The sequence below is a fragment of the Salmo salar genome, chromosome 09, assembly GCF_965601325.2.
Source record: "Salmo salar chromosome 09, fSalSal1, whole genome shotgun sequence".
NCBI lineage: Eukaryota > Metazoa > Chordata > Actinopteri > Salmoniformes > Salmonidae > Salmo > Salmo salar.
The window spans coordinates 132,561,246-132,583,472 of NC_138299.1; the positions used below are offsets into that span (position 1 = coordinate 132,561,246).

General features: G+C 45.3%; 1 long non-coding RNA gene and 1 pseudogene across 2 annotated transcripts in view; both read left to right on the forward strand.

Moving 5' to 3' along the window:
* The first annotated feature begins 13,090 nt into the window (after positions 1-13,090).
* Positions 13,091-21,421, forward strand: LOC145850364 (uncharacterized). The gene is made up of 5 exons (XR_014378890.1): positions 13,091-14,111; positions 14,225-14,816; positions 17,910-18,045; positions 18,297-18,544; positions 21,096-21,421. It is a non-coding gene; the product is annotated as an uncharacterized LOC145850364 (long non-coding RNA).
* A 240-nt stretch (positions 21,422-21,661) lies between these two features.
* LOC106612756 (Fanconi anemia group J protein homolog) overlaps positions 21,662-22,227 on the forward strand; it is a 42,152-nt pseudogene continuing 41,586 nt past the window's right edge. Inside the window, exons 1-2 of the transcript XR_014378666.1 lie at positions 21,662-21,790; positions 21,973-22,121. The product of XR_014378666.1 is annotated as a Fanconi anemia group J protein homolog (transcript). The remainder of the gene's footprint in view (positions 21,791-21,972; positions 22,122-22,227) is intronic.

Below are 22,227 nucleotides of genomic sequence, written 5' to 3' on the forward strand. Positions count from 1 at the left end.
CAACAGGCCCTCCGATTTGACACACTGAGCTCTGTCTGAGAAGTAGTTGGTGAACCAGGCGAGGCAATCATTTGAGAAACCAAGGCTGTTGAGTCTCCCGATAAGAATGTGGTGATTGACAGAGTCGAAAGCCTTGGCCAGGTCAATGAATACGGCTGCACAGTAATGTCTCTTATCAATGGTGGTTATGATATCGTTTAGGACCTTGAGCGTGGCTGAGGTGCACCCATGACCAGCTCTGAAACCAGATTGCATAGCGGAGAAGGTAAGGTGGGATTCGAAATTGGTCGCTAATCTGTTTGTTAACTTGGCTTTCAAAGACATTAGAAAGGCAGGGTAGGATAGATATAGGTCTGTAGCAGTTTGGGTCAAGAGTGTCTCCCCCTTTGAAGAGGGGGATGACCATGGCAGCTTTCCAATCTTTGGGAATCTCAGACGATATGAAAGAGAGGTTGAACAGGCTAGTAATAGGGGTTGCAACAATTTCGGCAGATAATTTTAGAAAGAGAGATTGTCTAGCCCGGCTGATTTGTAGGGGTCCAGATTTTGCAGCTCTTTAAGAACATCAGCTATCTGGATTTGGGTGAAGGAGAAATGGGGGAGGCTTGGGCGAGTTGCTGTGGGGGGTGCAGGGCTGTTGACCGGGGTAGGGGTAGCCAGGTGGAAAGCATGGCCAGCTGTAGTGTCACGTCCTGACCAGCAGATGGAGCTGGTGTAGTAGTTTGGGGGTCAGGACATGGCAGTCTTGTGTGTGTCTTGTGACTCCTGATCAGGAACAGCTGGGAATCGTTGTTCCTGATTGGGAGTCATATATGTAGGAGTTGTTTGTCACTGGGGTTTGTGGGTGGTTGTTTTGCACTGCGTTTGTTAGCCTGCAAACTGTTGCTGTCGTGTTATTGGTTTCCTGTGGATGCCTTACTTGAGTCTATTAAAGTATGAGTATTCACAGTCTCGCTGCGCCTTGGTCCATTTCTACCGACGAATACCGTTACAGAACCACCCACCAACACAGGACCAAGCAGCGGAAGAAGGCTGGCGAGGTAAGGGAGACCGAGAGGCACCCCCAATAATCTTTTAGGGGGGGGCACAAGGGGAGTTTTGCGGGGCAAGAATGGAGCCCCAGGCCAGCTCCCCGCACTAGCATGGAAGTGCGTGTTCACAATCTGGTACGCCCAGTACCAGCACCACGCACCAGGCTTCAAGTGCGTGAACCCAGCCTCGCCAGTCAACAGTCGCCAGAGCTGCCCGCCAGTCAACAGTCGTCAGTGGTGCCCGCCAGTCAACAGTCGTCAGAGCTGCCCGCCAGTCAACAGTCGTCAGAGCTGCCCGCCAGTCAACAGTCGTCAGATCTGCCCGCCAGTCAACAGTCGTCAGAGCTGCCCGCCAGTCAACAGTCGTCAGTGCTGCCCGCCAGTCAACCATCACCAGAGCTGCCCGCCAGTCAACAGTCGTCAGAGCTGCCCGCCAGTCAACAGTCGTCAGAGCTGCCCGCCAGTCAACAGTCGCCAGAGAGGTCAGACTGCGCTGAACTGCCGGAGTGGCCAGACTGCGCCGAACTGCCGGACGGCCAGACTGCGCCGAACTGCCGGAGTGGCCAGACTGCCCCGAACTGCCGGAGTGGCCAGACTGCCCCGAGCTGCCGGAGTGGCCAGACTGCCCCGAGCTGCCGGAGTGGCCAGACTGCCCCGAGCTGCCGGAGTGGCCAGACTGCCCCGAGCTGCCGGAGTGGCCAGACTGCCCCGAGCTGCCGGAGTGGCCAGACTGCCCCGAGCTGCCGGAGTGGCCAGACTGCCCCGAGCTGCCGGAGTGGCCAGACTGCCCCGAGCTGCCGGAGTGGCCCGACTGCCCCGAGCTGCCGGAGTGGCCAGACTGCCCCGAGCTGCCGGAGTGGCCCGACTGCCCCGAGCTGCCGGAGTGGCCCGACTGCCCCGAGCTGCCGGAGTGGCCCGACTGCCCCGAGCTGCCGGAGTGGCCCGACTGCCCCGAGCTGCCGGAGTGGCCCGACTGCCCCGAGCTGCCGGACTGCCCCGACTGCCCCACTGCCCCGAGCTGCCGGACTGTCCCGAGCTGCCGGACTGGCCTGACTGCCTGGAACGGCCAGAGCCTGAGCCGCCTCCAGGATAGGTGGGTTGGGGAGGGAGGGTGTAGCACAGTGCCGTCGTTGACGGCAGCCACCCTCCCTTCCCTCCCTTATTGTTTAGGGTTACTGTTTATGGGTTTTGTTGGGGATTTTGTTTGTTGGTGTTTTTTTTGTTGTGGTTAGGTGCATTCCGGGGTCTGCACCTTGAGGGGGGGGGGGGTACTGTCATGTCCTGACCAGCAGATGGAGCTGGTGTAGTAGTTTGGGGGTCAGGACGTGGCAGTCTTGTGTGTGTCTTGTGACTCCTGATCAGGAACAGCTGGGAATCGTTGTTCCTGATTGGGAGTCATATATGTAGGAGTTGTTTGTCACTGGGGTTTGTGGGTGGTTGTTTTGCACTGCGTTTGTTAGCCTGCAAACTGTTGCTGTCGTGTTATTGTTTTCCTGTGGATGCCTTACTTGAGTCTATTAAAGTATGAGTATTCACAGTCTCGCTGCGCCTTGGTCCATTTCTACCGACGAATACCGTTACATGTAGAAAAATGCTTATTGAAATTCTCAATTATAGTGGATTTATCAGTGGTGACAGTGTTTCCTAGCCTCAGTGCAGTGGGCAGCTGGGAGGAGGTGCTCTTATTCTCCATGGACTTTACAGTGTCCCAGAACTTTTTGGAGTTTGTGATACAGGATGCAAATTTCTGTTTGAAAAAGCTAGCCTTAGCTTTCCTAACTGCCTGTGTATATTGGTTCCTAACTTCCCTGAAAAGTTGCACATCACGGTGGCTTTTCGATGCTAATGCAGAATGCCACAGATGTCTACGTACCGTGCTTAGCTTTGGAAACAAGCTGTGCTTGATTCCACTGAGCTATTATGTCAACACATTTAGATAATGAGCAGCTTCCATACTCATTTGAATAGACTAACTAAATAGCATTGAATAGTTGAAAGTAACTCTAACTTTTCTTACACAAGCTGAATGTGAAAGTAAATTCGCAGTGAGGTTGGGTTTATGTAGGCTACATCTGATTTGCACAATGGACACCATCATTTCAATAGCTACGGGTAACTGCCAAAATAAAGGAAACACTTGAGTAAATGAGGGATGCAAAGTATATTGAAAGCAGATTCAGTCAAACAAATCAAATCAAATCAAATATTATTTGTCACATGCGCCAAATACAACAGGTGTTTCACCTTACAGTGAAATGCTTACTTAACCAACAATGCAGTTTATAGAAAGATAAGTGTTAAGTGAAAATAGATAAGTAAAAAATAAAATAGAAATAAAAATAACAAGTAATTAAAGAGCAGCAGTAAAATAACAGTTTCAAGACTATATACAGGGGGTACTGGTACAGAGTCAATATGCACATGTAGGTAGAGGTAAAGTGACTATGCATTTATAATAAACAGAGTAGCAACAGCGTAAAAGAGGGGTGGGGGGTAGCCATTTGATTAGCTGTTCGGGAGTCTTATGGCTTGGGGGTAGAAGCTGTTAAGAAGCCCTTTGGACCTAGACTTGGCGCTCCAGTACCACTTGCCTTGCGGTAGCAGAGAGAACAATCTATGACTAGGGTGGCTGGAGACTTTGACAATTTTTAGGGCCTTCCTCTGACACTGCCTGGTATAGAGGTCCTGGATGGCAGGAAGTGTGGCCCTAGTGATGTACTGGGCCATACGCACTACCCTCTGTAGTGCCTTGCGGTCGGAGGCCGAGCAGTTGCCATACCAGGCAGTGATGCAATCAGTCAGGATGCTCTCAATGGTGCAGCTGTAGAACTTTTTGAGGATCTGAGGACCCATGTCAAATCTTTTCAGTCTCCAGGGGGGGAATAGGCTTTGTCGTGCCCTCTTCTCGACTGTCTTGGTGTGTTTGGACCATGATAGTTTGTTGGTGATGTGGACACCAAGGAACTTGAAGCTCTCAACCTGCTCCACTACAGCCCCGTCAATGAGAATGGGGGCGTGCTCGGTTCTCCTTTTCCTGTAGTCCACAGTCATCTCTTTTGTCTTGATCACATTGAGGGAGAGGTTGTTATCCTGGCACCACATACCCAGGTCTCTGACCTCCTCCCTATAGGCTGTAGGCTCAGGAACAACACAGGTGGGATTCCTGAATCAATTAAGCATTAACATACCAAGTGTGATTAAAATGCTGGGCAGGCCATTATTTTGGCTACCATGGCTATTCCCATGTGTTACAATCCCCATATGATGACAATGCCCCCATCCATAGGGCACGAGTGGCCACTGCATGGTTTAATGAGCATGAAAACTATGTAAACCATATGCCATGGGTGTCTCAGTCACCAGATCTCAACCCAAATTGAACACTTACGGGAAATTCTGGAGCGGTGTCTTATACAGCATTTTCCACCACCGTCAACAAAACACCAAATTATGGAATTTCTCGTGGAAGAATGTTGTCGCATCCATCCAATAGAGTTCCAGACACTTGTAGAATCTATGACAAGGTGCATTGAAGCTGTTCTGAAAGTTTATGTTGGTGTTTCCTTTATTTTGGCAGTTACCTGTAGACGTACTATAATTTGTCCATGGTTGACTGGATCTTTTGAAGTTTAGAAAAAGTTTCCAATAGCCCTATAAATAGGATGCCAAATTTTTGATGTGAACAATAAACTTTTACCTTTGGATATTGTGTTTTATATATGTAATTCATAATATACAGTATATATACTATCCAAGCAGAAGATACATCTCCTTCAAATGTTGATATTTGGTTGTGTTCACAATTCAATATCCAGTATGTCTACAAATTAATGATTAATATGTTGGTATGTTCACATCTCCATCTCAACCAAAAGTGTATGTTAAAGAATAGCACTAAATCAAATCAAACTTTAAATGCACTTCGAATAAAGTTAGATTTGATTTAGTCCAATTTTTCAACTTTGATTTTTACTTTAGATGGAGACTTGAGTCCAACATATTACTAACTTGTAGATTAAATTGGAAATCAAACAAACATCCTTCATATACAAAACAATATCCAAAGGTAGACATGTGTTATTAATATCATGAATTTGGCATCCTATTTGTAGGGCTAATGATAACTACTTCTAAACTTCCGAAGATCCAATCAACCATGAATGAATGATAATATCCTAGCTACATGATGAAATGACGGTGTCCTTTGTTGGGCAAATTAGATGTCAGTGTTGCCTACATAAACCCAAACTCACTCCGAATTTACTTTAACAGACAGTTGTATTAGAAAAGTTAAAGGAATTACTTTCAACTATTCAATGCTATTTAGGTTGTCTACCTGCCAAATATTTTTTACGTTACTATGTGGAATTTTCAATGCAATTTCAATGTATACATAGTTCTGATGATTATCTTGAAATTAGATTGTTAGTCAGGTTAAGTCAATTTATTTAAGTTGAAGTTTTGCCCTGGTTGAAATAAGATTAAAACAGTACTGGTTGATGACTTTTTTTATATCCAAAGTATTTTCTACTTTGATTCCAAAAACAACATTGAATCAACCAGTATGTGCCCAACTGTCACAACTTCCGCCGAAGTTGGTTCCTCTCCTTGTTCAGGCGGCGTTCAGCGGTCGGCGTCGTCGGTCTTCTAGCCATCATCGATCCACTTTTCATTTTCAATTTGTTTTGTCTTGTCTTCCCACACACCTGGTTTCAATTCCATCAGTACATGTTGTGTACTTAACCCTCTGTTACCCCCATGTCCTTGTCCAGAATTGTTTATTGTAAGTGTATGTGCACGTTTATTCTGGTGTTGTCACGACTTCCGCCCAAGTTGGTGCCTCTCCTTGTTCGTTCGGCGGTCATTGTCACCGGCTTTCTAGCTGCCACCGATCCATGTTTCTTTGTCCATTTGTTATGTCTTGATTGTTCACACCTGGTTCCCATTTCGTTATGATTACTTCCCTATTTAAACCCTCTGATATTCATGATGTTTTGTGCGTTATTGTTTTACTGTTGGTCGTGTTCGTTGTATGTATCGTTATTGTTTTATCCCTGCGTGGATTTTGTATGATGAACTTTTCCTAGAGTAAAGACGTATGTTTTACTCAGTTCGGTGTCCTGCGATTGACTCTATTTCTCATCTCATATACACGGACACTGACAGGTGTGCTACGGGTTTTGTACCCATTGATTGTTTGTTCTGATTCCGGTGGTTTTTTATTATTAAACTGCTCCGTTGTAACACAGTTTTTGCTCTCCTGTGCCTCACTTCTCTGCCACCAGCACGCACGCACCCCTTACACCAGCGGGAGCATACTGTATTAAAGATCTCAAACCATAATTTCTCCATTATCTACTCCCCTGTGGATCAGAAGTTTGTTGAGACTAATGTGATGGTGATGAAGGTCTGGTGCAGGAAATAGGTTTGAATGTTCCTCCTTCAAAACCTGCATGTTCTAGCTGACTCAGCTGGCTTCTGTCAACCAATATTTAAGAGTGTCTATTTTGCACTTTCATCAAACCCTTCCACTGAAGGATACAATTAAGTACCGTTGTTCCTTGTTAGGGCAGGATACTGTAACATTTTGATCTAAAGAGAGACTCTGTTGTATTTAGAGGTCAACGTGGCTATTTCAATTTATGGCCAAGCACAAACATCATCACGCACAATTTATCTTTAGGAGAAAGACTCTGTCAGGTTCTGTTCCATTGCTGCTGGGTCCAGAGCTCAGGGGAGTAGAGGGGGAGGAAATGAGAGGAGGAGGAAAGGAGGAGAGGAGAGGTGTGGTGTGGAGCCTAAAAACTGGCAATAGAGAGCTTAACTCAGCAGGAGGAGAGGAGAAAAGAGGAGAGGAGGCATATGGGAGGATGCATAGGGAGTCATTAAGGGCCTGACATTTTAATGCAGTGAATATGAGAGAGAGAGAGAGAGAGAGACAGAGAGAGAGAGGGAGAGAGAGAGAAAGAGAGAAAGAGAGAGAGAAAGCGAGAAAGCGAGGGAGAGAGAGCCTTCCGCTTCCCCAGCCTCCCTGTGGTGACTAGAAAAACACGTTGGTGGATATTACACACTGTTATTCTTTCTCTCTGTTGTCTCTCTCTCTCTCTCTTCTCTCTCTGTCTGTTTCTCTCTCTCTCTCACTCTTTCTCTCTCTCTCTGTGCACCATTAAAACAGAGCCAGGTTCACTGAATGGTACATCGGAAGCAAAGTACCCTCACTGTGACCCCTCCCTCCACCCCTTCCTCCCAAGGAAATAAATGTCTTTATTATTTAGATCAAAAAGCCATGTTCTGTTTTACCCTGCTGCTAAAGCAGGGTTGGGTGAAGAGTTGTAGACACCTCCTACTGTAGTGGGGTTCTGTTAACAGCAGTAGTTAGATAATTATGGCATTTGTTTTCAGTCTTACATGTAGATATTGGCTTTGTCCCAAATGGCACCCTATTCCCTATGTGGTGTACCCTGAATCCAGGAAGCTTTACAATAACATCTAATAGATTTATTGTCCCCTGAGAAGGAAATCATTTTAAGCACAAAGGAACCACTTATCACTGAGACGTGTGGACAGCACTGTGTCTTCTGTGTGTGTGTGTCACCCAGGCAGCACCGGGGGGGCTGTGGGAGCAGGCAGGGAGATGGCACATTAATGAATAGAGCTTTTCGAAAGGGGATCCACTGTAACGGCTGTCGGGAGAGAGAGTAGACCAAGGCGCAGCGGAGTTAGTGTTCATCATGATTTTAATTTACTAAAGAACACTACACAAAACGAGAAAACTGACAGCCAAACAGTCCTGTCAGGTGCAAAACACTCAACAGAAACAATTACCCACAAAACCCCAACGGAAAAACAGGCACTTATGTGTGACTCCCAATCAGCAACAACACTCTACAGCTGTGCCTGATTGGAAGCCACACGGCCAAAATCAATGAAACAAACCAACATAGAAAAATGCCCATAGAACGCCCACCCAATGTAACACCCTGGCCTAACCAAAATAAAGAACAAAAACCCCTCTCTATGGCCAGGGCGTTACATCCACTCAACAGAGGTGATTTAAATCTACATTCTGCGATTCGAAAAACAGCATTCGCAACTTGTGAGGGATGGCACTGACAGTTCATAATAAAAATTATAGTTTTAACTATGTTTTGAAGCTGTAGAGTGTTTGTTTACAAACAATAAAATAAATAAAACAAGCTAGTATTCCTTGAGAATCAATGGCTATACGTCATGAATATATATTGTCCAAAATTGGATTTATCAACCCCGGACTGTGGTTATAACAAGACCTCCTGACATTGATGTATCACCCTGAGCCTCTGTGGGGAGAGCACAATGTTTTCATTGTGAAGCTAGCTACACTACCGTTCAAAAGTTTGGGGTCACTTAGAAATGTCCTTGTTTTTGAAGGAAAAGCACATTTTTTGTCCATTAAAATAACATCAAATTGATCAGAAATACAGTGTAGACATTGTTAATGTTGTAAATGACTTTTGTAGCTGGATTTTTTATGGAATATCTACATAGGCTTACAGAGGCCCATTATCAGCAACCATCACTTCTGTGTTCCAATGGCACATTGTGTTAGCTAATCCAAGTTTATAATTTTAAAAGGCTAATTGATCCTTAGAAAACCCTTTTGCAATTATGTTAGCACAGCTGTAAATTGGAGTCACCTCTTCACTGTTGACGTTGAGACTGATGTTTTGCGGAGGACTTGTGAGGCGTCTGTTTCTCAAACTAGACACTCTAATGTACTTGTCCTCTTGCTCAGTTGTGCACCAGGGCCTCCCACTCCTCGTTCTATTCTGGTTAGAGACAGTGTGCGCTGTTCTGTGAAGGGAGTAGTACACAGCGTTGTACGAGATCTTCAGTTTCTTGGCAATTTCTCACATGGAATAGCCTTCCTTTCTCAGAACAAGAATAGACTGACGAGTTTCAGAAGAAAGTGCTTTGTTTCTTGCCATTTTGAGCCTGTAATCGAACCCACAAATGCTGATGCGCCAGATACTCAACTAGGCTAAATAAGGCCAGTTTTATTTCTTCTTTATTCAGAACAACAGTTTCAGCTGTGCTAACATAATTGCAAAAGGGTTTTCTAAGGATCAATTAGCCTTTTAAAATGATAAACTTGGATTAGCTAACACAACGTGCCATTGGAACACAGGAGTGATGGTTGCTGATAATGGGCCTCGGTACGCATATGTAGATATTCCATAAAGAATCTGCCGTTCCCAGCTACAATAGTCATTTACAACATTAACAGTGTCTACACTGTATTTCTGATCAATTTGATGTTATTTTAATGGACAAAAAATGTGCTTTTCCTTCAAAAACAAGGACATTTCTAAGTGACCCCCAACTTTTGAATGGTAGTGTATGTCTACTGCAGCCAGCCAGGTTTTAGTGAGAAGAGGTAAGACTGGCTAACTACAGAGCAATCACGGTCTTTTCTCTTTACAGTACAGCCTAGCCTACTGCACTTATAGCTGATGACAGCATTTATGAGAATTCACTGTAGCTGCACCAAGACACAACCTATTAGTGCAACATTTGTGCAGGGCCTGTTTGAAAACTGCAAACCAAGGGTGTGTCCCAAATGGCATCCTATTCCCATATAGCTGTGGTCAGAAGTAGTGCACTATACAGGGAAACGGGAGTGATTTAGAACACATCCCAAGTCCTCAGTAAGACAGTGTGGTTGTCCAAGCCAGGAAATACATCTAGACAGTTAAACTGAAGCAGCCACCAACGCCCATGCTTCTAATACACAATCCATTGTGCACAGACGTCAATTCAACATCTACTCCACGTTGGTTCCACGTCATTTTGAAATGACGTGGAAACAATGTTGATTCAACCGGTGTGTGCCCAGTGAGAACCCTGTTTCCCTTCGTGATGAGATTAAGAATGGCAGAGGGAGAGAGGGAGAGGAGGGAGGGAGGGAGAGAGAGAGAGAGAGAGAGAGAGAGAGAGAGAGAGAGAGAGAGAGAGAGAGAGAGAGAGAGAGAGAGAGAGAGAGAGAGAGAGAGAGAGAGAGAGAGAGAGAGAGAGAGAGAGAGAGAGAGGAGAGAGAGAGAGAGAGAGAGAGAGAGAGAGAGAGAGAGAGAGAGAGAGAGAGAGAGAGAGAGAGAGAGAGAGAGAGAGAGAGATTTATAGTAGGTCAGCCCTTAGGTGACCCTGGCCCCAGCAGCCCTCCTGGACGAGAGCTGTGATGAAGAGGTCAATGGGCCCTGGTTAAAAGTAGTGCACTAAATAAGGAATAGAGTGCTGTTTGTGCCGCAGACCATTTCCTCTGCTGACTTGTGTTCTGGAACAGGAGGCAGAACGCAGGTGTGACAGAAAGCTGAGTGGGGAGCGATTGTTAATGAAATAAAGATGGGTGGGGGTGTAGCACCACACTAAAACATACAGTGCTAAGAGGCTGTAAGGGTTCACTATTCTCTGGACCAGAGCTGCTGTCTGTCTTCTACTGTATCAAATCAAATCAAAGTTTATTTCAAAACAGTATGCCCTCATGGACCATACTGCTGCAGTCTGTCTGTCTGTCCACATTATCAGTTTTATACAAACCATGCTCTCTCCTCTCTGACTACCTCCCTCTGGAACTGCGCTTCTCTGTTGCACTCACAGCAAGCCCATCACCCCTACTTTAACACTGAGCACAGAGCCAGACAATGACATTACATTTACTTACTTTATTCATCCTTTATTTTATTTTTCTATCTCAAGATGGAAGGAGTTGGTGTTGGTTAGTGTGATGGAATAAGGAGTCGGGGTTGGTTGAGGCCTGTGTGATGGAAGGAGTTGGGGTTGGTTGAGGCCTGTGTGATGAAGGGAGTTGTGGTTGGTTGAGACCTGTGTGATGGAATAAGGAGTTGGGGCTGGTTGGGGGCTGTAGTGTGCTGTGTGTTTTTACAACTTGTGTTTTACAGCTGCTGTTAAACAGCATTTGGTCCACGGTTCCTGCAGTCGGAGTTATTAGATAAGAAACCTAATATAAATCAGAGTGGAGGGGTCTGGCAGGCTGGGGGAAGCAGGGGAGATGGAGAGCCATGGCGCTGGGCGACAATACTAATTATTTCAGTGTGTCGGGGTTGCCGGGACGTTGCTGGGGGGTTGCCGGGAGGATAAGGTGATATCTGGAGTCCAGCCTCTGGTTCTGTCGCCTAACCTCGAGTTTCCTATGTTTCCCCTCTCTCCTCTTCTTGCACGTTCACTATGTTGCTCTGTCTTCTATCCTCCTCCACATTCCCTGTTCATCTTTTCCCTTTTCTTTTCCTTCTCTGTTTCTCCCTCTCCTCTCTTCTCCACCTCTAACTTCAGTCTGTTTCTTCCTTCTCCTCTTTCACTCAAACTTCCCCCTCTCACAGACATCCCAGAAAGAGGAACAATCCTTGCTGGACAAACCATACACTAACACTATGCATGTGCACTCACAATACTGTATATTGCAACCACCAAGCTGAGTGAGGTCACGATGTCCTGTCAGTGGTGTTTATTATAGACAACACTGACATCTGCTGGCCATTAGCTTGAATTTTAACTGATCAGGATTAAAAGTGGACTGTAACTAAAAAAACAGCTGACTTTATCCACATCTGTACTTTCTGTTTTTCAAATCAGCACACTTCAGAATGCAAATAGAGAAATGGTAGGTTGAATGTCCATTTCGTTGGCAAGCCTGGTGTCTGCAGTAGTAGCAACTTGCTTGAAAGAATAACTGAGCCAAGCAAACTCGTCTTAGACTGCTGTTTTTTAGACTGCTGCTTTAAATATAACGTCAAACCACAGATATGTTCAATTGACCTCAGCAGCAAAACATAATGCTTCAAAAGACAAAGGATGTTTCCCAAATGGCACCGTTTTACTAATATAGTGCACTACTTTAGGGTGTCATTGTAGTGCACTTTATGGGGAATAAGGTGCCATTTGCAACACACATAGGAGCTTCCAAAATATCTTGTGTGTGGTTTTGTGGCTTTGTATCCTGTCTCTAGAAATAAGGACTTCTGGTACTAATCTGTATTTTAGTCACTAAAGGAAAAATATGGGCCACGGTTATGAACAAATATGGTTCTGTGGTGAGTCAGCTATCTATCTCAGAAATGTGAAAGTGGGTGATATATGCAGTACAGGCAGTATACTGTACCCTTGCAATACAAAACAATACACATAAATAAATAAATAACAATTTAGAAATTAAAGAAATATCAGAACGAGCAATGTCAGTGTCCGGGATATAAATATACAGTATGTATATAATGGTGTGTATAGACAGTATGTACAGGATCTTTTTGTTGTTGTTGATTTTTATTTTTTTATTTAACCTTTTTTAACTAGGCAAGTCAGTTAAGAACAAATTATTATTTACAATGACGGCCTACGCCAGCCAAACCCGTACGATGCTGGGCCAGTTGTGTGCCGCCCTATGGGACTCCCAATCACCGCCGGATGTGATGCAGCCTAGACAGTATATGAATGTGAAAGGTTTGTACAGCAGTAGTTGTATGTACAGCAGTAGTTGTATGAGGTCCTTGGTGATCTTCTTGGCCTTCCTGTGACATTGGGTGCTGTAGATGTCCTGGAGGGCAGGCAGTATGCCCCCGGTGATGCATTGGGCTGGTGTGTTAGATACCACCTACATACGTTTGTTGACACCCCCTTATTATCGATTGGAGGAAAAAATACATTAATAATATAAATTAATAAAATGAATGAAAGTGGGAATAATGATTTATCTATACGTATGCATTCATTCACACAATTATATGTTAATTTATTTATTTATAATTATGGCAGGTTTGGTCCTCCGTGAAAAAAACCTGGGTTTAGCATGATCATTTATATGGTAATAATAACCCTTTTGTAATGTACACAACTATCCATTGGTTGTGCATATTTTGCTAGCACATGGGAGACCCCAGCAAATGCTCTGTGGTGATTGGCTACTGTCACGTGTCATTTTGCGTGACGCAAAAATTTTATCCCATCTGATTGGTTTGTGGGACTTCTCTTCCACGGCGGGAACTTCTAGCTCGTTAGTCAGGTATGTTTCCAGTCAGCTAACGAGCCGTGTACATCTCCTCCTTTTTAGCTAGAAACGTAAATTAACCCCATTCAAACAGGAAGTGTATTGATATTGTAAATAGCTAGTTCGTTTATGCTTGCTAAAAGGTGTGTTAGTTGGAGAATATACAAGCTAGCTACATAGTTAGCTAGTAGCAAGGATACCTGGTACTTGGCAACTCAAACAGATAAAAGTGGAATGGGTTAGTTAGCTAAGTGTTTGCTTCTTTAGCGAAGTCTCGTTCCTGTTGCAAACGTCACATTTTAGCGCTTGATGTTAGTTTTGATGTAGTTAGCTCTACTCAGAGGGTGGATATAATTTGTGGAACGTTCCAACGGGAATCTGTTCCAAAAACTGCGTAAAGTACAAGGTTGCCAACAAACAACGTATACAAAGTAGCATGATCAATTCAACTAGTTGACGAATAGGCATCAACTCAACACGTAGCTTATTCTTAATGTTTGTCCATAGGCTACCAGAGTGAGGACAGATATTTTTTGGAATGAACGTGATGAGTGTAAAACTGAATGAAATAGTCAACCACAGAGGAGTACAAGCCCAAGTCTCTAGCCTCTCGTCTGTCTGACCAGTTCCAGACCTCCCTCACCCTGTATCTTATTTTGCCACTACAACTTTGTATGCGTTGTTTGTTGGCAACCTAGTTATCTATGACGTTTTTGGAACAGATTCCTGTTGGAACGTTCCACAAATTATACCCACCCCTACTCAGAGCCACATGTGAGGGGGATGTGACCAACCGATGTGAATTACATTGTCATTTGCGGCAACATTTCTTTCCAGTGTGTATACCAGTTGGTCAAGGCAGTCGCAGTGGCTGCTCACCCTGTGGAGTACACCATAGCAGGGGTGAAGATGCAGTTCCCTTGGGCTAGAACAAAGATGTCCACCCCGTCAGGATCCTCTGAGGAATGGATTGAGAAAAACTATCTGTACTGTAGCTGCACTTACTGCAGTTTAAGTCACACTCCCAATCCCCTAGCTCAGCTCAGGTTTGACATTTTTCAATTCCATACAAATGTTGATACATGTCTCTGTCTATTCAGTGCTCCCTCCACCAGAGGAGTACAAGCCCAAGTCTCTAGCCTCTCGTCTGTCTGACCAGTTCCAGACCTCCCTCACCTCCGACCAGGAGAAGGATGATGACTTCCAGCCTGATAGGAAATGCATCCACACCCCAACCATGGAACAGAAGTTAGGTAGCCTTATAGAATTCAATAGAATTTCATGTATTTTTATGGGTAGCCGTATTAACAATGCTTTCACAGACGGACCAATAAGTCTAACCATTCTGATTTGTCCCTGTTTCAAGTTGCGTAGCCTTGTTCCAGTGTATACAAAATATGCTTGTCTGTGCAGATTATCAGCTCTTTACTGCCTTCACTGTCTAAAGAAGTATTTGACATCTAAGGAACTGCATAAACAAGATATTATGATCTACGCAGTCCTTTGAGACCCTTATTTTTTTATAAAAATTTTGTATTCATTTTTTTTGTAGGACAATGTACAAAATTCACTCAATAACAAAATCCTTACTCTCTGTTCCCCTCGGGGTTGTAAGAGGAGGTGCTTGGAGCAGGGAGTGGTGTTTATAGATGAGCCAGAAGGAGAGGCCAGTGCCTGGAGCATAGACCTGGACCGTGGTGCTGAATACCCAGGCACAGACTATAGACCTGCCCCCTGAGACACACTGCTGTGTGAGTACATCTATCTAAACTAAGGATATGTTGCCACTTGCCGGGAAGTGCTGATCTAGGATCAGAGGGTGGACCTTCCCCCCCCTGAGGCTCACTACTGTGTGAGAATTTCTAGTCTAAACTTAGGATATGTTTCTTTTTAGTGCTGATCTAGGATCAGCTCAACTGATGGTAGGGCGGGGAAATATTTTGTGTACAGTATACCGGTACGGATACTCATACCGGTAGGGGATTTTACCATCTACAAAGATATTTTGATACAGTGCTAAATTTAATGAAACGTTCTACAAATTGGACTACTTTCAAAGGCAGTTGTATCCTCGTTCTGACATTCTTGAATTTTGTTTAGTATTTTTTTATTTGTGTATTATTGTGTACTCTTTGACATTTTGCTGCATTGTTAGGAGCTAGTAACATAAGCATTTCGCTGCACCCGCTACAACATCTGCTAAACTTTGATTTGATTTAGTTTGGTTGAGCATAAAACCATCAGAATGTAGAAAGCCCATTCATATCACTTATAATTAATTTGCTGCCATCCTAGGGTCATGCACTACTCATAAAACATATTTAGAACTTGTGTTATTCAGAAACAAAATACAGTCAAATACTGTTATATAGTCAAACATTTGAAAAATATTCTGATATGATTTTTTGGCAATATCGGCCAGCCCTGACCGATGAACCTGCCCTCTGAGGCACAGTACTGTGTGAGTACATCTATTCTAAACTAAGGATATGTTGCTTTTTAATGCTGATCTAGGAACAGCTCAACTGACTACCACCTTAATGCCAATCATTAGAATCCATGAAGATAAATATTTGTGTGTTGTACAGCCAACCAAATACCACTTTGTGTCCACTTGGTGGCAGTATAGCCCACTTAATCTGTGGCTCTGCTCCATACATTTGAGTCATTTAGCAGACGCTCTTATCCACATACCTTTGGCATTGTTCTCACATTTCTTGTGTGCCAAGTGAATGTGTCATGTGATATAGGTTGTGTTTATGCTGCATACGGCAGGAAGAGGAGGGGAAAAAGGAATAGTTAGGAGGAGAAAGTCCCCTCCCGCTGTTTGTCTTGTGTTTCCCTGTCTGATACCTGACCGGCTGCACTCTGCTGTGAGCTGCTGACTGACGTCCTGAATGGGGCTCTTTGAACGGACAGAGCTCCACTTTTTAATTAAGAGGGTTTGCCTCGCCGCTGATCTGTGAAAGCCAGGCATAAATATTGAATGGGGTTCACCCGCTGGTTACTGAGCCCCGGGACCTAGAGGGATAAACCGGTGCTTTCTGAGGGAGGGCTGGGTGGCCATTCAGGGGGAGGGGGAGGCCCAGCCTCACACCTGTGCCAGTTGCAGAGCAGTGTGCATCCCAAATGGCGCCCTATTTCCAACATAGTCCACTACTTTTGACTACAGCCCTATGGGCCCTGTTCAAAAAGTAATGCGTTATATAGGGAATAGGGTGCCATTTGGGGGACATACCAGAGCAGAGGGGTGATGCCTAGTTTGTGTCATGTCTCCTAAGGTATTTGATCAGGACGGCACTGCAGTCATCTATTTGTGACTCAGCCAGCCCACCCCTTGTGTGTGTGCGCACATTTTCATGTGCATTCTGAACCTTGAAGGCTGAGGACTGAGGAGCGAATTGGCATCCAGCGAGCCAGCCTGTCCCCGCCAACCCCCCACCACCATCACCTGGCCCCCCCGGAGTGTAAGACTCCTCTCAAGTGTCAGCTCTGCAATACTGAAACTCAAGGCACACAGGGGTGGAATCAGCTAGGTCTACGTGGCCAAGCGTGTACTGAGTGACTGAGAACCACACCACCACCACATCCAGGGCATGGTTCTGACTGTCACTCTGCCCTGACATAAGGATGAGACTAGTACTGTTTGGAACACACCGGGTGATATCTTTAAAGAGGGGTTTTCTTATGAACACTTTAGGCAGAAGCAACGTAATAGGGTACCATTTAGGAGGCAGCTCCTGTGAGTTAAGGGTATAAAGAGCCCTGAGCTGACATGATGAATAAACAGAGGGGCATCTAGTAGGATCAGGTTACAGAAGGGCCACATCGTTGGAACAGACCTGTTATACTGCTCAGCTCTGTGGATCCGCTCCTCGCCTGTGCAACAGAGCCCGATCACTTTAACTGCTGCTACCACGTTAAATAGACCCCTCCACATATCCCTCCTACTGCGAAATCATGTCAAATAATTACTTATTCATAGACAGGTGGGGGGTGGAGTCACTGCTGAATAGAGGCCCTTGTCAAGAGGCAGGAGCAGGAAACCGCTGACAAGAGTATCCCTTTACGTGCCCGTCCCCGTCTGAGATGCAGACCGACACGGTTTGTGGCTCTGCTGGGCTCATAGCAGCGAGCAGACACCCCCCTGGAATGGAATGTAGATAACTAACAGGGGGCCTGATGGTGTTGGCTGCCCTCTGCAACAGACACATACCGGCTCATTCAACACTGGACAATTCCACCCACTGCCGCTGAGAGCTAGGAAATCGGTCTACCACCCAGAGTGAATACCTGTTCAATCAAGGGAAAAGTGGCTGAGCTCCTTTAGGGCCCCCTAACACACATTGTAATATTTAATGGCAAACACTTTTGGAAAAAGAGCGGAAAGGAGGGTAACCTGAAACGCCTGGCCCTTCTAGTCTCCACTGAAGCACCACAGGCTCAGCTTGCTTGAGGTGTAACCCACACCATGAGCTTTCCTTTATATGGTGAGGCATATCAACCGGTTGGTGCCAGATTGCAAAAGATGGAAGAGGTGAAGAGTGAGGGATTTCTGATCATTTAAGACTTGTGCAGTCACTAAGCTCAAGGTTTAGATTCAGGGTTACTTCAACAGTGTCATAAGACAACATTTGACTTCCTCTGATGGAAACAGCTGAAGGACACTATGTGGTTAGCTTAGAAGTTTGCGGTGAACAGAACTATTTGAGGTTGGCTTGTTTAGTCTTCATGGTTTGGTACCCCTTTCACTAACACTAATGCCAATTATTTGCGTTAGTGAAAGGGGTGGAAAGTGTCCTACTTAAAAGAGCTCACCACCTGACTGGTATTGGTTTCAGCAGCGCTGTTGGCTACGCTTCACCTGTGTGTCAAGAGAAGGTGACGCCACACATCCCCTGTGGTCACTAACAGCCAATTAAAAAGCAGCTACACTTTCACATCCCCAACAATGGCAACCTATCAGCTTTCAGCAGTCAGGTAATGTAATCTAACCATGACTGACAGGCAGTATTGTGTGCATATACACATTCTTGCTATACTTTAATATATGTTCACTAATGGAGCATATAAAGTTCACCAGTTGTCTGGTATTGGTGATTTTTGTTTGGTCTCAATATTTTTATAGTGAGCAAAGTAAAACAGAAAAATGTTTTTCACAATTTTCTGAAGAGATAGCACTCTTGATATCTTGTTATTTTATCTTCCTTCTCCCTCCATGTGTCCACCAGTTCTCCGTGGTGTCCTGCTCTCTCTGTCCCTGTGCCTCGTCCAAAGGTGGCCAGAAAGTAGCCGAGGGAAAGTCTTCTAAGGAGAAGGACAAAGAGAGCAAGAAGAAACAAGTTCCCAAGATAATCTTCGGCACTCGCTCCCACAAACAGATCACTCAGATGGCCCACGAGATGAAGCGTACGCTCTCTACTCTTCCACCCCCATCACCATCGTCTCCAGTAGGGACCACACCTGTGTCCACTCAGAGGTGGTGCCTCACTCCAACTGGGTTTCAGCATGAAATACTTTTTTACACACATATATATTTTACTCTGTCAGTATGTATTTGTTGTCGATGTTTCGGGGTCAAACTGATGGCAGTTGTGAAAAAAGTGAATAGTTTGAGGAGTTGCAGAGTTAATAGAAAAATAATGCCATTGTTGATTAGATGCTTTTTTTCATTAATTAGGCTATTTTCTCTTGAACCATATCTACTAGAAACTCACGGACAATATAGACACAGATATAAAAAATGAATTCTATATATGAATCATTTTTTTAAAGTGATTCAGAATTACGATAGATTGCCATAGTTTTTCTCTTAACTACCTAAATTATTTTGGTAAACTACCGCTAGCTTTGCAACCCTATACACACAAACCTGGGATTTTAACTGACGACTCTCCAGTTGCTTGCCCGGTTCTTTAACCTCTAGTTTCACCAATATAAGGGTCTTGTTGTGTAGAGCCGAGGTCAAGGCCTCTCGGGCCTGCTCCACTCCAGGGCTTAGTTAGATCAGCTCAGCTCCTAGCTAGGCTACATTAGTGTTGCCCTCTTACCTCTCAATGGAGGTCGTTGACTATTACTGGGCCTGAATTTAATTATTTTGAACTGAGATTCACCCCCATCCAGCTGTGAAAACCATGACCTATTCAGTCATGGAAACACACACACCTCCGATCATGAGTTTGAGTAGTGTTTCTAATCCCAGTGACAGACACTTAAAGGGAGTGAATATGAGCTGCCTCTGAGCTCTAGAAAGAAAGGCTTTGTAACCCAACCCCACAGTTAAAGGACAGGCAGACAACCCCCATCACTGTCGCCCCAGGTGGCAATCACACCCCATAATATCCCCAATTGGTCAGTCTCTCTAGCACGATGATGTGTCACGAGACTTCAGACAGGTTTTGTGTCGAATGGAAGACTATAGCCAGTGTTACTGTTACAGTCCTAACTTCTGTTCTCCTCAAGGTGAGGGGGCTAGTGTAATGAGCATACACACACACACACACACACACACACACACACACACACACACACACACACACACACACATGGGTCAGCCTGATCGTATAATAAGCCCCTATTTCGCTGTCACCAGAGGTGTCTATCTGTCCTGTCCACCTCAGCCTACAGTCGCCACGGTGACAGTGTTACATCCTGATCCGTTACAGAGAATAGATGTCCCCGCGATAACCCCAGAGGATAGAATGTCCACAGCTCCATCACACTCATCCTTCTATCAGCCCTGTTTATCCCTCTACTCTCCAGTCCTCTAGGCCCTGTCTAAAGCCAGTCTCTTGTTACATACACCTGGCTCTGACTGAGCTTAGTTGGGTTAAGACTCCCCTGTTGTGTTTTCTCTTTTTGTGGAGTCATGAAGTCAAATCACACCCCTAAGCTGCCATTGACCCAATATAAGAATTACTTGAGTGGACGCTAATCCTTTAACCTTCGCCACACGCGCGCTTGCCCACACACACTGAACCGTTTGAAACAAAACCGTTTTAAGTGCAGAAGTTTATCCATGATGTGTTGCAGAAAGTGAGCACCCATCCAACCCTTTGATAGCTGCCTTTCTTTCCATGCCTTTGGCGGTAACGGAGTATAGTCGTCACGTGTGTGTGTGTGTGTCACCGGGGAGCCGGCTGGTTGTGACATGGTGGTAGATGAGGCGCCTCTGATGACCGGGTAATGGGCCTTAGTACATGGGACTGGAGATTGCCGCTTGGGAATTACCCCGAGCTATTTGCAATGCCAGAAGAGTTGTTGGTACCGGCCTATATTGAGTGTGTGTCTGTACATGTCCTATGTGTATAAACCATGATGAAGGTATTGATCAGTGTTGGTTCTGAGAGGTCCTCAAGGTCACCAGTGAGCTGAACTTAATTAGTTTTCATGTGTGTATTGTCAAGGATGAAAACAACACCTCCTCTCTCTCTTATGTACCACACGCAAGGCGTGTCGTGCCACTTCAAAAACGGCGTGCACAAGATGCAAGACCAGAACACTGCACTGGGTCCATGGTCTCCACCAGTCCTGGGACATAGAGGACCTGGTTCGGCTGGGGGGAGGCTCAGGGCCTGCTCCTACTATGCTGCCAGGGACCTCGTGCCTGTATCGTATTCTGTCCTTACAACTATCTACTGGACCCCATCATCAGGGAGAGCTTGGGTCTGGTGGGAGGGGCAGGCATGGTGAGGGGAGCAGAGAGACTGGGATAAGGAGGAGTGAGAGATGGGTGTAGTCTTCTATCCCTAAAACGACCTACTGGACCCCATCATCAGGGAAAGCGTGAGTCTGGTGGAACGAGGGACGCAAGCAATTGTTGTTGGAGTTAGAGGAGTGAGTGATGAGGATGTAGGCCTGAAGAAAAGGTGGTTTCACACATTAAAGAATAGATGTGTCCTTTTACTTTTAGCTGAACATATTCCTTGACCACCACCTGGTCAAACCCACTGCATGTTTACTAGGGTGGAGAGGAGTGAGGAGAGGCTATCTCCTTCACCCTCCTCTCTTACCCCTCTCCTCCCCTGCAGATTCACATCAACCTGAAGGGTCAGATTGGGGTTCTGGATGAGGCCCACAACATAGAGGACTGTGCCAGCTACACCCTGAACAAACCCCAGCTGCTGTCTGCCAGGAAGAAGCTGGATGGGATGGTGACCCATAACATCAGACGCTCCAACCACGAACTGCTGCGGGCCTTCTGCTGCTCCCTGCTCAACTAAATAGACCCTAAACTCCTGGAGTGAGTTAGACCTTAACCCATCTAGGTAGACCCTAACCCCTCCGGGCCTTCTGCTGCAGCCTGCTCAAGTAAGAGCTCCCTCTCATCATCACCTCCTCCCCTACTGAAACAGTAGTGTTTCTCTACCTGTCTATTCCTGGTGCATTCTTTCTAGGCCATCACTAGGACAACTGGTCTACAAATCAACCCATCTTGGTTAAAAATGTAATTAAATTTAATCAATACTTGTAAAGAATGTCTTCACTAGACTTGCTTTCCTCAATATCAAACAGTAGTTCTAAGATGGCCGCCTCTCGCGCTCTTTCTGTCTCTGTCTGTCTGTCTGTCTGTCTGTCCCTCCTGTGGTGTAGTTGGATGCAGGAGAGCTGCAGTGTTCTGGCTGAGAGGGAGTATGAGATGTCCTGTAAGGTGTGGAATGGCAAGGAGGTTCTGGGATTCTTCCATACCAAGGGCATCACCACTGACACCTTTGTCATGCTGCAGGTCAGATAATGTTGTTGACCACCTAGGTCTCCTCTCACCTGTGTCTCAATCCCTGTCTTTTGATCTCTCACTTTGATCTCTCACTTTTTTTTTGTTGCAAGACTTGTGTGTTTAGAAAGGAGGCCTACAGCATCTCTCTTTTCTCTCCAAATCTCTCCTGCCTCTTCTCTCCCCCTGTATAGAAGCACCTAGCAGCGGTATTGGAGGAGGAGGGGTTGGGCTGGTGAATGGGAGAGAGGACACATTGGCAGTCCCCACCATCAGCTCAGCCAGCTCCTCTGTCCTCGAGTCTCTTCATTGTGCTGGACTTCCTCTACAGGGAGAAGAGCAGGTCGGAAGCAGTCTGTGAACCAGTCTTTAACAATCAATCAGTATTTGTATTGTCCTAATTGGGAAATGTGCATTGTAGTCAGGGTGAAAAACAAGATCAACATAAC